The 17,942-nt window shown below is 40.7% G+C and overlaps 1 protein-coding gene across 1 annotated transcript in view; it reads left to right on the forward strand.

Moving 5' to 3' along the window:
• LOC121282394 (cadherin EGF LAG seven-pass G-type receptor 2-like) overlaps positions 1-17,942 on the forward strand; it is a 324,339-nt gene that overhangs the window by 78,818 nt on the left and 227,579 nt on the right. The gene's annotated exons all lie outside the window — the stretch shown is intronic.

The raw sequence follows: 17,942 nt of genomic DNA on the forward strand, positions 1-17,942 counted from the left end.
TAGGGCATCGGGGGAAGTCAGGCCACACCCCCTTTTTACAGCACTAGCTGCTATATTCTGTAAATAGAGTTTAAATGTCCCAAAACATTTACGGAGTGAAGATAAGTGGGTGCGGGGTAGGGTGGGTAAGGTAAGGGTGTAGGTTAGCATGTGGGTAGGGTGGAAGGTTAGCAGGTGGGTAGGGTGATAGGTGGGTGAAGTGGTGGGATTGCAGTTAAGGTAGTAGTTGGGTAGGGTGGCAGGTGGGTAGGGTGACAGGGTAGGAGGTGGGCAGGATGGCAGGTGGATGAGGTGGCAGGTGGGTAAAATGGTAGGTGGGTAGGGTGACAGGGTGGAAGCTACGTAGAGTGATAGTTGGGTAGGGTGGCAAATGGATAAGATGGCAGATGGGTAGGGTGGTATGGGTGAGGTGAAACATTGGTGATTGGGTAGGTGCATCGGGGAAGTGGGATAGTGGGGGCAGTCAGGTGGTGGGGTTAATCAGGTTGGGTCGGCAGGGGGGTTAGTTGGGGGACCATGGGGGCAGTTGTGGTGGGGTTGGGTCTAAGGATGTCAGGGAGTCTGCGGGTAATCGAGGTTCAGTGGGGTAGTCAGGCGTTGAGGACGAGTCAGTTCAGGTTCGGGGCTGGTCAGCTCGGTTTGAGAATGTCGGGGGATCGGGGAAAAGTCAGATGGTGGGGTCAGGTTCGGTCGGGGAGGAGTCAGGGATAAGTGGGGTGTTAGGGGGTGGTTGAGGGAGTCAGGGGGTTGGTGGGAATTCAGTTTCTGTGAGCTAGTCAGGTCAGGTCAGGGGTATAATTGGGGGTTTGAGGGGGAGAGTTGGGGGTGTCAGTGTGTGAGATTTGGGTGGAGGGGGTGGTCAGTTCTGTAGCTACCCAGGAGTTAGGCTATGATTTTTCTGTTTAATGTTCCCTGGGCAATTATTTAGGTAAGTAAGTTGGAACCGTCCAAAGTGTCAGGCTCTAGCACAGAGTTGGAGACTTTCTCGGAGGGTCCCAGGGAGCAGGGGAATTGCCCAATGAAGTTCATACTTCCTAAGAAATTCTCACAGAGTCAGTGCAATGGGACTTCCGAGGGGTTCCAAGACATATCTTGGGTGGCACATTTGGTCTCCGATTATCAGGAGACCGGAAGATCTGAGCCCATATTTTGCTTCCCTTTCCATTCATGTGAATCAAAGCCTGATTTTGTTAGCAGTGAGTGACAAAACTAAGTTTGAAATCCTTTTGAATGTTCTTGTAGCTCTTTCAAAACGTGAGCACTTAGCTGTAATGATACTAACTTTTCCAATTCTAGTTGATGTAAAGTTAACATTACTGATTAAATCTACAGAATCTTAATAAATTTGTTCCCCAGTTCTCTGGCTTTTGTTTTCCATGAACAAGTGATAACTAAGTGTGTCTGTTCCACATTGTGCTCCTCCTGAAACAGCTGCTATCCTCTAACTAAAATAAAGAATGTATTTAGTTTCACCCTAGGGCAAGATCTTATCCCTAAATGAATTAGGAAGTACAAACTGTATGGTGAAACCATGATTCAATGATTAATATGAGCCAGCTTTTTTTTGTTACTATGTACTCAACATTAATTCTTTCATGATGAGATTGTACCTTCCTTCTGAGTTCAGAATGGGCCTGAAATCGGCCAAATGCAGCCAAAATCTGAGGCAGAATGCAGCATATTGGGGTTATTTTACACTTTTGAATTGGTGCTTGTTTAACCCAATGCACCTCAGCACTTGAATTCATGCTGGTATTGTTTCACATGGATAACCCTATGTTACAACCGCAGCTGATTTTATTTGCTGAGCCAAATCTTACTGATCATAACTTGTTTTCAAAATACAATAAAAGGGAAACTACTGATCCTGAAGCATAGAATCTCAGTAACACTTTGGGATTTTTATAATTAAAAGATTTATTAACAAGAAGAAAAAAAACTTAAACACACAAGATTAAAATTACACAGTTGAAACAGTCTTACAAAACATTCCCCAAAAAACCCACTTGGTCAGAACACACAAGTAAACTACTTGGCAACAGCTCCATTTATAGATTTTTTAATCATAAAAATCCAGTAATATTACCCAAGGCAAAAACTGCTGCTACTTTAATAAAGTATACCACTTGACTTCTCACTCACTTCCACTCTGCTGAGGAATTCCAAAGAAAGTTCAGAAACAAACTGCTTTCTGAAAACAAAACTTCTTGGGCTTGAAACTGGGTGGCTGTTTTAAATTCACAATTTTTCTCAGCATGGAGTTGGTCTCAGGACATCTCCCTCACACAGCCACCACAACTCAACTAAACATCTTTCCTTAAACATCTTGTTTTCTCTTTTAAACCAGACTCAATTGTCCCCAGCATCAGCATCTCCTTGAACTCAACTTTTCCAAAATATCATGTCTTCCTATTACCTCCACTTTTGGGTCAAATAAAACTTAATAACCTCCCCTTGTTTGCTTATGAAACTGTTGAAATTGTAAAAGTCCCTTAAACTCCCTTTGAAATTTAACATCTGAAAAGTCAAGTCCTTGCCTATCACCAGATGCAAATTTTAAAACCCAACTTATTTACTTGTACATTCAACTTCACTATAGCCTCTCATTACAAATGCATGCATCTATCACCTTTAGCTTTCATCTCTCAGTTCCCACAGACAAGCTGTTTCTATGAATTTTCCCTCACTTTCATTAATTATGGACACACACACATGCACACACACACACACAGCCGTTTTCACAAAATACCACCATATTCCCAAAAATATTAAAATAATAACATCTATCTTCACACCTATAATATGACAAATCCTCCTAAAATGCCCAGTGTACTCTTTTAATTTACCAACATAAGGTTTGCTCTTGGAGTGACAAAAGAAAGAATGACAACTTCAGGGCTCCTCTGGTTCCTCAGCTAGTAAAAGTTCTATGTAACTGAATCATTCAGATCAGAAGGTTCTTGTTTTGATTCCCATTCTTACTGAATTATTTGCGGTCAGCTGTGTGACCGTCATGGTGCCAAAATTGAACTTGCTGCTCTAAAACTAAGAATGAGGAAATTTGTCATTGCTGACTGCTTCTCTGCTGTTAATGCTCTCCTACCCATATCTACTCCATCATCAAGACAGCCTATTTCCACATACCTACCATTGCTATTCTCCGCCCCAGCTTCAGCTCACTTTCTTCAGACACCGTTATCCATGCCTTTGTCACTCCAGACTTGACCATCCCAACGCTTTCCTGGCCTTCCACTTTCTCACTTCTGAGCTCATCCGAAATTCTGCTGCCCTTGTCTTAACTCCCATCAAGCCCTGTTCACCCACTATTCATGTGCACACTAACCAACATTGATTGGTGGACGGGCAACACCTTGATTCAAAAATTCTATTTCTTGAGCTCAAATTTCCCCTTGGCTTTGCCCCTCCCTATCTCTGTAGCCTCATTCTGCCCCACAATCCTCTTAGATGTTAGTGTTCCTCTGATTCTGGTTTCTTGTGCATCCCTGATTTCCTTTGCCCCATCAGTTGGTTGCCATGCCTTCAGTTGCCTGGGCTTTAAGCGCAAGAATTCCCTCTCAAAATCTTTCTGCCCCTCCAGCTCTGTCTCCCCCTTTAAGATTCTCTCACCTGCCCTAATATTTTTTTATGTGGCCAGATGTCAAATTTTACCTCATTATGCTCCTGTAAAGTGCATTGGGATGCCTTGCTATGTTAAAAGCACTATATAAATGCACATTTTTGTTGTTGGAAGCAAATCCCTGTGGAGGTCAGGTGAGGATGTGTGACGTAATCCCTTTGCATAGTTGTGTAACTTGCCATGCCCCTTGAGATTACACATGAAGATTGAGCATTTGGGCAAATTACCAGATAGAGATTGCTGGCCATTGGACCATATACTAAATATTGTAAGCCAATATCTTCAGTGAAATAGAGAAAACACAGATTTCAATTATGAAACTTCCCCTCTGAGAGCATCAATTGTAACTGTGGCAGATGTCCTTGATTATACAAATTTCACATACTAAGATCAAATTACAAAACTAGAACTATTTGTGGCATAACTGTAACTTTAATTGATTTACAAAATAAATATGAAATTGATGCATATAGGCAAGAATCCTTTTGTGTTTGTGCTAGAGTGAAGGAAGCAATATAATAACGGGCTTCACCAACCTTAATCACATGTTAGGAGCAAATTTCCCAGTGGATACACTTTCATTCTGAAGTTGGGTTTTTGCTCGAATAGTAAATGATTGTAATATTTTCTACAAACCTCACCTTTGATCTTCCACTTTCCAGATTTGACGACCGTCATCCTAAAACGCTCAAGGCTTTCTGGACCTGTCAGTCACAGGGCCAAACCAGCGGTGCAATTTTGCTGCATCCTGTCCTGAATCCTGGAGCTGTCAAAAGTCAAATTGTATTTTCAAATGCCATGGTATAGGAACTGATCCCCTTAATGTATAATTACACTGGCTCAGATTTTGCTGTCAAGATAACATTGAAGCTAATGGCGCTCATTGTGATTTTTGTGCAAATGGTGTAGCTACTTCAGGACAACAGGCAGATGCATGGTTAAACTCAAAAACGCAAGCATTGTTGTTTGAATTCTGCTGCCCCACTATTGGCTTTGCGAAAACGCCATCTTGCTGACTGTCCCACCATTGAAATGTATTGAGTTTATGTTGTGAAGCTGCACCGTAGCGACAAATTAAATTCACCACAGAAAGTTACGTCATATCATTTCAAGCCTTAATGCCCTCTTTGTAACATGATTATAACCAAATCAATCCCTCTGGCACTGAAAATTAAATATTACAAGTGTGGAGTCCCATTCTTTCAGGTTTAATTGTTGGAAATTCTAAAAATGTAAAATTAATTTTCATTTCTCTTTTTTCCTCTTAATCCATTTATCCCCCCTTTTCTTTATGCTCTTTCTGTACCCAATTTGATATTGAACTTTCCCACTCCAACTGACATTTCTCAAACCTTGCATTCTTTGGAAGGGATTTTATGGAGGTGATGGGGGCCTTGGTTGCTAGCTAGAGAGGCAATGAGACATCCATGCTGCCTCTTTTGGGGAAGGCCTGCTGAAATATGAGCCAATCAGGCAATTAACAAGCCTTCCATGGGATCAAGGGCCCTGAGAGCTGCTGACTAATCAGAGGCTTGCAGCTTTTTTGCTCAGCAGCAGCACAAGTGAGGTGGTGGCTGCTGCTAGAACAACATCCACTGGAGGCCCAGGATCGCGGAGCAATCTAGGCCAGAGGTAAATGATGGTGGGAGGGGTTTCGCAGGCTGGGAGTTGTGGGTGAAGCGGGTATATGGGGTTCAGCAGCAAGAGCAAGGGGTGGCTTTCACCAGGCTCCCCCTTCCCAATACCGGGTACCTCGATCTGGCATCTAGTGCCTTTGAATGGGAACCCACGCACCCAGTCAATCCCAGGAGATCATGAGCAATCAGCACAGGTATGTTGTCGTACTCCCCACATGGTGAGCCCTGTGCCAGCATCTGGGTTAATACCAACTGTCATGGGTTGTGGCCTTAAGGGGGGGATGATGGCATGGTGGTAATGTCACCGAGCTAGTAATCCAGTGGCCTAGGCTAAAGCTGTAGAGACAGGGGTTCAAATCCCACCATGACACCTGGTGGAATTTGATTTCAACTAATAAACCTGTAATTATAAAGCTAATTGTCACAAAAATCTATCAGGTTCACTAATGTCCTTTAGGGAAGGAAATCTGTTATCCTTACCTGGTCTGGCCTACATGTGATTCCCGACCAACAGCAACGTGGTTGACTCTTAACTGCCCCTCTGAAATGGCCTTGCAAGCCACTCAGTTCAAGGGCAATTAGGGATGGGCAACAAATGCTGCACTTGCCAGCAATGCCCACATCCCATATAAGAATGAAAAAAAACCTAAAGACCTCAATTGGCGGAGGGGTAGGAAGGCCAGCCATGGGCCTTCCTGCCACGCATTTAATTGGGGTGGATGCAGGAAGGTGGCACGTTCCCCACTTGCCAACCCCCCAACTGATTAAATGTCCCCCGCCATCAAACTCGTCATGGGGGTGGGGTGGGGGGGGGGGCATAAAATCTTGCACTTTATTTCACATTCCTTCGGTCTGCTTGGTTATGGAGGCACATGGGCTGCTCTTTCAGGTCCAAATACTCTTTTTCCCTTATGACCTTACCAGCTCAGACTTTCAACGAGATGCCATTTGAAAGATCAAAAAAACTAAATGGGCAGGTTTAACTAGTGGCAGACACCATCAGATACCTGCTACAACAAAATTTGATCCATTGCTCGGGATTACTTGTGCTACAAATGTTATTTAGCTGTGAAGTTTGAACTTCCACTGCCCTGACTAAGAATGTAGCAAAATTGGGTTCTACGGTTAAAAATTAATTCATATTTAAAAGGACTTTTATGTAAAAATGTACTTAATTAAAAATAATTTGTGTTTTGTCTGTGCAATTTGTGACATTTGGTTTTAAAAGGATTCTCCTTTTGGGAGCTCATAGGCACTAAAAGTAGATTAAAATCCACTTGGCCTGTTTGAGTAAGTAAAATCATTGTATTACTTAATTGAACTATCAAGTAATTCAGTGGTGCCTAAAGAAGAGAATGTGAAGAAGATTAAATTGTATTGTAAAACGGAGCATTTTTACACTCAGTTCTTTAGTAAGAAAGTGAAGTTAAGACGGTGTGAAATTGTGAAATGATGCTTTCTCACAACTCCAGCATTATCTGCAAAGCAAAAGAGCACTAAGGTAGCAAATATTGTTTATTTCCTGAAGGCTCCGTCCAGAAATGTGGACGGAAAAGTTAGGTGTGTATTGATAAATTAAAATAGTAGCGTGCATTTATATCTTTGTGCTGATGGTTTGGTGACGAAGGTGTTGGTGGAGACGAACACTAGTTAGGATGTTTAGGGAAGAGGGGAGAGGGAAAGCCAAAAGGCATAGTTTGAAAAAGTCAATTTTAAGATGGGGATAATGTCTGTTTGTGTGACTCCCTCACCTTGCAAGTATTTGGGTGATGAGAGCCACAGTGACAAATTGGGAGTTTGTTTAAGATCAGTCAGTTGCAACTCTTCGTGCAAGCGTGCCTGTTGACACTTACCATGTTCTGTAATCTTCCTTTGCCTTGTTTCTGTCCTGCACTTTGGAGGTCTGCTTTGATTTTTTTGGGATGTTTGTTGATCCTTACTTGAAAAAACATGTTATTCTAGTGTTTACTGACATTTTTCTCTCAGCAACAGTAATTAGCAACTCCATCCTGTATTTAACAAATTCAGCTTGAGGGCTGTGTTCCTTCAGTTAAGAGATGTTCTTATAGTATCAATTCAATTATTTTATTTCTCCCTTAACTCCCAAGCATTTGTCTTCAGTAAAATTGAAAATCAATCATTAAATGCTAGAAATCTGTAATAAAAAAACAGTACAGCTATTACATTGACATGTTGATCCATCAGCAACATTTGACATTAGGTTAATATTTTATATTGATATCCATCATGAGAACTCTTCTTCAACATAAGCTTTATCAATAAAACAACGTACTTGGATCTTCATGGCCAGATAATTGTCATACACCTCAAGTGATCAATTAAGAATTAGGCTATGATAAATAAACTAACACATCTTTGTTGAGTATTTAATAACTTGTACTACTATTTTCGGATGATTCCAGAATAATTTGGGAAATATACAGAATGGATAAATTAACAAAAGCATCCCTTTTTGAAACAAACGTGTAAATCTGAATCTGTTTTGAATTATACTTGTATTTTAAGTCCTCTGAATTCCGCTTTGCTGTGGATGTAGAATTTCGCATTGATGGGAATCATAAATAACCATTAGTAATATAGGACATAATTAAATGAAATAACTATGACAAGATGGCATAATACACATTGAACTTTAACACACTGTGCTGAAAAGTGGTAGGTTTCAGGGCTGCACCCCCCCCCCCCCCCACCATTAGGGAAAATAGGAGCAGGAATAGGCCATTCAGCCCATTGAGCATGCCCCACCATTCAATACAATCATGGCTGATCATCCACTTCAATGCCTTTTTCCCACATTATCCCATATCCTTTTATGTAATTGGTATTTAGAAAGCTGTCAATCTCTACTTTAAACATACTTATGACTGAGCTTTCACAGCCCTCTGGGGTATAGAATTCCAAAGATTCACATCCCTTCTGAGTTAAAAAAAAAATTCCCACATCTTGATCCTAATTGGTTTCCCCCATATTTTTAAATTGTGTCCCCTGGTTCTAGGTTCCCCAGCCAGGGGAAACATCTTACCTGCATCTACCCAGTCTATCACTTTAAGTATTTTGCAGGTTTCAATGACATCACCTCTCATTTTTCAAAAATCTAGAGAATACAGGCCCGGTTTCCCCAATCTCTCTCCATAGGACAGCCCTGCCGTCCCAGGAACAAGTCTGAGGAACTTTCATTGCAGTCTCCCTATGGCAATAATATCCTTCCTAAGGTAAGGGGACCAAAACTTCTGCACAACACACATTCATTCCCATCTAGCCTGGGGTCATCTGCAAACTTGGAAATATTAAATTGGGCTCCACATTCAAATCATTGATATATATTGTGAACAGCTGGAACCCAAGTACTGATCCTTGCAGTACCCTATTAGTCACAGCTTGCCAATACGAGAATAACCCATTTATTCCTACTCTGTTTTCTGCCTGTTAGCCAATCCTTAATCCATGCCAGTATATTACCTCCTATCCCACGTGCTTTAATTTTGCTAACCAACCTCCTATGGGAGACTTTATCAAAAGCTTTCTGAAAATCCAAGTATACCACGTCCACTGACTCCCCTTTATCAACTCTGTTCATAACATCCTCAAAAAAACTCCAACAGGTTCATCAAACTTGATTTCCCATTCATGCTCTATGTTGACTATGCCCAATCAGATCATTATTACCCAAGTGTCCATTTATCACATCCTGACTCTAGCGTTTTCCCTGCTACTGATGTAAGGCTAACAGGTTTGTAGTTCCCCGTTTTTCTCTCTGCCTCCCTTAAATAGTGCAATGACATTTCCTACTTTCCAATCTGCCGGAACCATTCCAGTATCTATAGAATTTTGGAAGATGATCACCAATGCATACACTATCTCCATATATCTCATCCTCTTTCAACACTCTGGGATGCAGAATATCAGGCCTTGGGGACTTATCAACCTTCATTTCCATTAATTTCTCCAATACAACGTTCTTGCTAATAATTTCCTTCAATTCCTCATTCTCCTTAGTCCCTTTGATATCTGGGAATTCTGTGAAATTTCTTGTATCTTCCTTGAAGACCGACACAAAGTAATCATTTAGCTTTTCTGCCATTTCTCTGTTCCCCATTATCAATTCTCCTGACTGCCTGTAATGGACCCAAATTTGTCTTAGCCAAACTTTTCCTTTTTATTTACCTATAGAAGCTTTCACAGTCCATTTTTGTTTTTGCTAGTTTACATTCATATTCTATTCTCTCTTTCTTTATCAGTTTCTTGGTCCTCCTTTGCTGTATTCTAAAATCTTCCCAATCCTCAGGTTTACTATTATTTCTGACAAATCTATAGGCCTTTTCTTTTAATCTTATACAATCCTTAACTTCCTTTCTTAGCCATGGTTGACTGACTTTCTTTGGGTTTTTGTGCCTTGAGGGAATGTATGGTTGATGTAAACTATATAATATGTACTATCATACCTTTTAATGTATTTTCCCAATACACCTCAGCCAATTTGCTCCTCATACCTTCATAATTTTCATTGTTCAAATTTAAAAAAAAAATCACAGTATGTGGGCTTCGCTGGCTGGGCCAGCATTTATTGCCCATCCCTCTTTTCCCATGAGAAGGTGGTGGTGAGCTGCCTTCTCGAACAGCTGCAGTCCATGTTGTGTAGGTACGCCCACTGTGCTGTTAGGGAGGGAATTCCAGGATTTTGACCCAGTGACAGTGAAGGAACGGCGATATATTTCCAAGTCAGGATGGTGAGTGACTGGGAGGGGAACTTCCAGGTGGTGGTGTTCCCATCTATCTTCAGCACTTGCCTTTCTAAATGGTAGTGGTCATGGGTTTGGAAGGTACTGTCTAAGGAGCCTTGGTGAATTCCTGCAGTGCATCTTGTAGATGGTACACACCGCTGCCACTGTGCGCCAGTGGTGGAGGGATTGAATGTTTGTGGATTTCATGCCAGTCAAGCCGCCTGCTTTGTCCTGAATGATGTCAAGCTTCTTGAGTGTTGTGGGAACTGCACTCGTCCAGGCAAGTGGAGAGTATTCCATCACACTCCTGACTTGTGCCTTGTAGATGGTGGACAGGCTTTGGGGAGTAAGGAGGTGAGTTATTCATCACAGAATTCCTAGCCTTTGACCTGCTCTTGGAGCCACAGTACTTATACGGCTAGTCCAGTTTAGTTTCTGGTCAATAGTAACCCCCAGGACGTTGATAGTGAGGGATTCAATGATGGTAATGCCATTGAACATCAAGGGGCAATAGTTAGATTCTCTCTTGTTGGAGATGGTCATTGCCTGACACTTGTGTGGCGCGAATGTTACTTGCCACTTGTCAGCCCAAGCCTGGATATTGTCCAGATCTTGCTGCATTTGGACATGGACTGCTTCAGTATCTGAGGAGTTGCAAATGGTGCTGAACATTGTGCAATCATCAGCAAAGATCCCCATTTTTGACCTTTTGATGGAAGAAAGGTCATTGATGAAGCAGCTGAAGTTGGTTGGGCCGAGGACATTACTCTGAGGAGCTTCTGCAGTGATGCCCTGGAGCTGAGATGACTGACCTCCAATAGCCACAACCGTTTTCCTTTGTGCTGGTATGACTCCAACCAGTGGAGAGTTTTCCCCCGATTCCCATTGACTCCAGTTTTGCTACGGCTCCTTGATGCCCCACTTGGTCAAATGTGACCTTGATGTCAAGGGCGGTCACTCTCACCTCAACTCGGGAGTTCAGCTCTTTTGTCCATGTTTGAACCAGGGATGTAATGAGGTCAGGAGCTGAGTGGTCTTGGTGAACCCAAATCAGGCATCAGTGTGCAGGTTATTGCTAAGCAAGTGCCATTTGATAGCACTGTTGATGACCCCTTCCATTACTTTACTGATGATGGAGAGTAGACTGATGGGGCGTTAATTGGCAGGGTTGGATTTGTCCTGCTTTTTGTGTACAGGACATACCTGGGCAATTTTCCACATAGCCGGGTAGATGCCAGTGTTGTAATGCCTTGGCTTCAGATTGAGCTACCTCACTTTCAAACATAATGTAAAATTCCATTATATTATGGTCACTCATCCCTAAAGGTTCTTTTACAACATGATTATTAATTAGCTCTTCTTTGTCACATAATATTAGATCTAAAATAGCCTGTTCTCTATTTGGTTCCTCAACATACTGCTCTAGAAAACCACCCCTTACAATCCAGAAATTCATCCTCCACAGCATTAGTGCTCACTAGGTTCACCTAGACTATATGCAAATTGAAGTCACCCATGATTACTCCATTATCCTTACTACGTGCTTCTCTAATCTCCTGATTTAATACCATGACCCATATTACCACTACTGCTTGGTGGCCTATAAACAACTACCAGTGTTTGCTGCCCCTTGCCAATTCTTTGCTCCACCCAAACAGATTCCACATTTTGTTCTTCTGATCTGAGATCCTTGCTTACTAATATACTGATCTCATCCCTTATTATCAGTGCAATGCCGCCTCCTTTTCCTTTCTGCCTGTTCTTCCTAAATGTCAAATACTCTTGAATATTCAGTCCCCAGTCTTGGTCAGCCTGCAGCCATGTTTCCAGACTAGCAATTAGATCATTCTCATAATGGAAATTATTTCTCTATAACTGCAATGTTAATAAATCAAGGAATAAGCACAGGAAAATGAATTGATTACAATTCTGGGTACACACCCTCTGAATTGTTTTATCATTTTCAACACCTTGATCAAATTGTCTCTCATTCTTCTATACTTAAGCGAATAAAAGCAATGTTCATGCAAGCTGCCCTTATAATTTAACTCTCCAGGACCCAATCATTCTGCTGAGTCTGCACTGTGCCCGCTCAAGACCAATATGTCCTTCCAGATGTTTGGTGCACAGAATTGAATGCACACTTCCTGATGGGGTCTGGCCAACACTCCATATAGCTGAAAAATAACTTCCTCCTCTTTATAATCCAGACCCCTTGAAATAAAAGCCCATGTTCTGCTAGATTTGTGATTGTTTGTTTCACTTGCCTACTAATTTTAAGTGATTGTGTGCTTGGACTCCCAAATCTCATGGCTTCTCTAGTGTACTTAGATTTTCAGCATGTTAAATAGTCTAATTTATCCCTCTTCGAGCCACACTGAACTCCATCTGCCATAGCTTCAACCAGTCACACATTCTCACAGGCCAGTAGAGGCTACTGGGTAGCAACCAATAAGATTCCGAGCTACTTCCTTCCTCATATGGTTATTCCCCATTGACCATTTTGTCATGGCCATGGATCCTATTCTCATATTACTTATGAACATATTGAACTTTTAAGTAAAACGTGTTTTTTTTTAAAAAGGACATACAAGCAAAAGCTGGCTGAGACTGTAAGGTAACCACTTGCTGGAACTTTCCTATGTAGATTACTTGACCAAGTAATTAAGAGAGAAATGAAGGCCCCACCTAAAAGGTGTGACATGCCTACTTCAGACAGAGGCACTTCAAAGGAAAGGATACAATGCAAACTGAACTGCAATCTTCTAGGGTTGTGGAGATAATGGAAAATGATTACCACCTCAGCCGAAACCAGCACCTGTTGAATTATATTCCAGACTGTGAACATGAACTGAGTTGAAAAGAAAACAGATCTGGGTGAAATACATGCTTGTTTTTTCCTTCCAGGAATACATAAGGAAAGGGGTTTAAAATGCCAACTACAACCCTAATTGTGTGTGCTAGTCTGGTGTTCTGTTCTGATGTGTGTGTGCTTTGAAGGTCACAGCTGAAGAACACCAACTGGGCATCCCTGCGCTTGCAGGTTTGAAAAAATGTTGTCTCTCTTGACTGCTGGAAGCAAGTCACAAGTCAACAAAGCCACAGTTGAAAAGGAAACGATACAACTCTTTTCAGCTAGCCTGCAGAACCAAGAATCTCCAAACCAACTGCTCAACTGCCAAAGTCAATCGGAATCACCCAAACTTAACAAGCGCAACATTTCACCATCTACTCTTCATGGACAAGCCAAAGGATTGATTTGTATATCTTTTTAACTTTTAGTTTTGGACTCAATTTCTCATTTCTAATCTGTGTATTTGTAATCTGTGTGTATGTGTGTTGCATTTTTATTATTTTTTCTCGCATTTAGTAGCTAATAAACTCACTCTTTCTTTGACTCAAGCCTGGTTAAATTAGCTCCTTTTAAAACATAAATACATTTGGACTGGGCAAAGGTATCCAAAGGGGAAGGGATCCTTTTTAAATTAACCTCGTTGCTACCAACCGAGGGTATTGAATAAAGAAAGGGAGCCAGTTCATCCCGTCTCACCCAGGAGCATAACAATTTGGGATACTTCGCCCAGGACAATAACAAATTGGGGAAACCTTGTCCGGGGACAGGTCATAACAATTTGTAGTGCCCACGTCAGTCCCCAGGGATTAAATTCGACTTTTGTTTTTTACTCGAGAAATTGCACAAATGCAGTTGACATGATTCACATTTTCAAATTATAGCAATTACGCTATTTCGGTTGTCAAACAATTGTCTAACACTACTGCCTGTTGGTTTTGTTTTCTTTAATTGAGCTTCTGTTTCTGTATAATAAGATGTGAAAGCAAAGCATGGTTTAATTACTCTTCACACAGTGTATCAAAATCCAAGAGTTTACTAGCAGTTTCTGAAAACTTTTCTGAAACTACCCACTCGTAACAATGCCGACCAAAATAGTTGTCTTGTCTGCCCTCTCGGGTTGACGTTAAAGATCTCATGACATTATGAAGAACAAGGGAGTTCTCCATTTATTTGATTGCTGTTTTTGGGACCTTGCTGTGTGCAAATTGGTTGCCACTTTTTTTATATTCGTTCATGGGATGCGGGCATCAATGTCTAGGCTAACATTTATTACCCATCCCTAATTGCCCATTTTTTAAAGAGTCATATGTAGACCAGACCAGATAAGGACAGCAGATTTCCTTCCCTAAAGGACATTAGGGAACCAGAAGTTTTTATGACAATCATCAATGGTTTCATAGTCATCATCGGACTTTTAATTCCAGATGTTTTAATTGAATTCAAATTCCACCACATTCTGTGGTAGGATTTGAACCGGGACCCCCAGAGCCTTACCCTGGGTCTCTGGATTACCAGTCCAGTGACAATACCACTATGCCACCCTAGTCTCCACATTACAATAATAACTATACTTCCAAAGTAATTAATTGACTGTAAAACCCTTTAGGATGACCTGAGATCAAAAAAGGTGCAATGTAAATGTAAGTTCTTTCTTTTATGGCTTTTGTTTGTGAATGGCATTTATGTTAGGCCTTCTAGCTTCACTTGTGTATCATATGCCTGGAAACATCTCAACTGTAATCACTAATGTGAGAGACATCTAGCTATTCCATACACAATTTACCATCCACTAGCCCACCTACAAAATTGCCAAATTCATTTCAGACGTATGCTGGAAGGAATGAGAGAAGGTTAGTGTGACACTTTATAGACATGTCCTTGGTCCAAGAATATTCTCTCATTGAGAAAGGAGTTAAGGCGATCATAGAACTTTTGGTTGAACGCAAGTCAACTTCACCTTGAAGCTGGGGCTTCTTGAGGAAATCCCATTGGACTGCAGTGTAGGAAGCCTGGTTGATCTCTGCAAATCATTCAGTCCAGTCTTTTGGCATCAGGCTTCTTTCTACCTCAGCTTGGTGATTATCATGGTGGGGATGTTGCTCTTTCTTTGCACTGCAGAGCGATGTCCTAATTTGTTTAGATGTAGTTTTCCTTTGGTAGAAGCACATATTGTCTGTTTTGTGCTTCTTTTGCACAGGCTTTCCATTCATTTTGTTCCTCCAGTTACAGTGAAGATCTACCCTGAATCCCTCCCCCACCTCAAAAAGTTCCATTTTTTTCCTCCTGGTTTCAGTTGCCTCTCCTTTTTCTTGTGATGATGGGATTCTGCTCTCCTCATTTTGTTTGGTGGTTGTTCTATTTTTCTTTCCGATCTTTCTTTTTGTCTCCTGTATCTTTTCCTTTACTTGCTGTGCTCTGCAATACTCTTTATTTCTCCAGCGTTCTTCAGGGATTCCAGGGATATCTTGATCGACCTTTTAAATGTTTACAACATGGCTGCAATTCTTAAAAGTTTTGATAACTTCCCTGCTTGGATTTGTGAGGTTGTTTACCTTTTGTGCGTGCTTATGTTTTGTTGTGATTGTATTCCTGGAAAACTTTAATAAATAAATTGTTTTTGAAAACCTTTTCCAATGATCATTTCCTCTTTTCAGCTGGAGTCAAGTCTCCATTTTCTTTCATGGACTTGTCATTTTACTGTGAGGTTATTGGACTTTCAGTTTTCAAAACACCGTGTTCTGTTCTCCCCAGAAAAAATCCTTTAGGGGAATGCTGATGACGCATTCATTATGTGCTTCTGCTGCCAGGCAGAATTTGTCACAATACACAATTTGCAATCGAAACTAAGAATCCCAGCAGAGATGGTCCTTTACCAGGACTGATTCCTGCCCTTGACATATCTTTGAGGAATTGGATGACAATCTGCTGACAGCCTGCTGACATCCATAATTATTTGCTGACTCTTCAATAGTAAAGTAGGTGTAACCAGAGAGTTGAGTTCCAGAGAGTCGCCAGTGATGTTGAACTGGGAATTTGCAGAGCTGGCACAGCGAGTGGCAGATTTATTTCTTGTTTTTAAGGTTTTCTTCACTGTTAATGTTTTCAAAGTCTCTGGAAGTGATATTTCACCTCCGAGCAAATAAAATTCGAATATGTCCTCATTTTTCACATACTCTGATACATTCTGAAGCTAGTTAATTGCCAAGCCTAGTAAGGTTTATAAAACTGACTTTTATCTTGAAGATGAAAAAAGATAAAGAGTTTGAATACAATACACAAGGACCAGGCTAAACTTGCAACAGCGTTAGCAATCCTTGTTGTGTAAGGCATTGAGTATTTCAACTGTGCCAGAGCAACATTGGAAATTTTTTTTTATATGACAGTGTTGTTAACCACAATTACGGCATTTATTTCCATATTAGTACACTTTCCAAATATTTGATTGGAAGGATTGCTTGACAGAAAATTTCATTAATGTACTCTCAGTTTTGTTTTGAAAATGATTATATCCTGATGTTGGATGCCACTTCATGTTTGTGATCCTGGTTAACCAGAATATCTATTAGTGAATTTGCATAGATCTCACGATAGGAGAGTTTTGCCTCATTGGACAATCACATGAGGCTAATATGGTGCTTAGTAGAGAACAAAGCCAGGAATTTGTGGTCAGCAAGAAGTGATGGCACTAGTCATTGACTTCAAAGTAAAGCTGTCCACAAAGATCGAGCGATCTCAGTGGTATGGACTTCCCTTTTCCTGAAGTCAGTTTGTATCTGGCACCAAATCAAGGGATCTCCAGGCATCCAGGGACAGTGATGTCATTAAGCAGGGTAAGCAACCAGTCATGTTGAAGGATTCTCACAGACAGCAAACCAAGGAGTAAAACCACAAAATCCCTTCACTTTTAATTTTAGTTTTTAGAGATGTTGAAATAATTGATCAGGATATACACATGCGATCGAGGTAGAAGCTAAATCTTCATAAATAAACTTTAAAAAAGAGATATGCTGCAAAGTTTTTTGTCTTGCACTCATCAGGACAAATGCCAAATTTTAAGGGGAGCAATTTATACTGTGTGAGAAAAGGGTGTTGATTGGCTGGCAAGTCAGCTCTGGTTGAGATGTTGCCATGGAGAATGCACGAGAGAGCTATTGTCCACTATACTTCTGTTTAATTCAAAAAAGGCACAATATCTAGACAAATGCAACTGCAATCAATCAGCACACTTTTCTCATGCAGCATAAATTGCTCCCCTTGAAATTTGGCATTCTTGCATCTGTCTTGATAAGCGCAAGATTTGAAAGCCTTGACAGTTTGCTTTTTTTTGCAGCAGTACTCAAATTTTGGACTGCAAAGGTGACTAAACTTTAAAAAAAATTATATTAAAAATGAGTGGCATTTCTTACAATGGAGACATTTGCTTTCAGCAAATATAAAATTACTCTTTCAGGGCCAGCGAGGTTGTGTAACTGTAATTCTGAACTTAGTATGTCATTAAAAACTAGTGGCACCTCAATCAGCAAGATGCAACTTTTTTCCAAAGTTTTTACAGTGAAACGAAAAGCATAAGAGTGGAACGGTCAGACAGGTTTCTTTCCCACAGGTCAAGGCTTTGAGCTCAGTTATATTGCAGCCCAATTGAAATCAGGTAGCTCAGCACAAACCAGGGATCTATTGCAAGACCTCTGCTTTGTGGATACGGATACCATGCTGATCAAGTGCATTTATCAACCATCATAAAACTAAGCAGCTGATGCTCAAATGAATTAATATTATTTTAGAATTTACATTCTAAAATGTTCATTCAGTTCTGCTTTCTTAGGATACAGTGTAAAATAAAGCATCCTCTGTTGGTCAGAGAGTAATAGAGAAGCTTTCATAACTTCCTTATGCCAATTAATTTTTGAGTTATGTGCCATTTCACACTTCTGTCTGAATAATAGGTAAATCACATGCAATACCTATATCTATGGCAAGACAATGTTAAGAGATTCATTGTAATTAAGATTTTTCTTATTTTTGTGACTTGAGAATCAAATGCTGAGGTATGTCCAAAAATATGTTGGTACTTC

This window comes from Carcharodon carcharias, chromosome 9, assembly GCF_017639515.1.
Source record: "Carcharodon carcharias isolate sCarCar2 chromosome 9, sCarCar2.pri, whole genome shotgun sequence".
Taxonomy (NCBI): Eukaryota; Metazoa; Chordata; class Chondrichthyes; order Lamniformes; family Lamnidae; genus Carcharodon; species Carcharodon carcharias.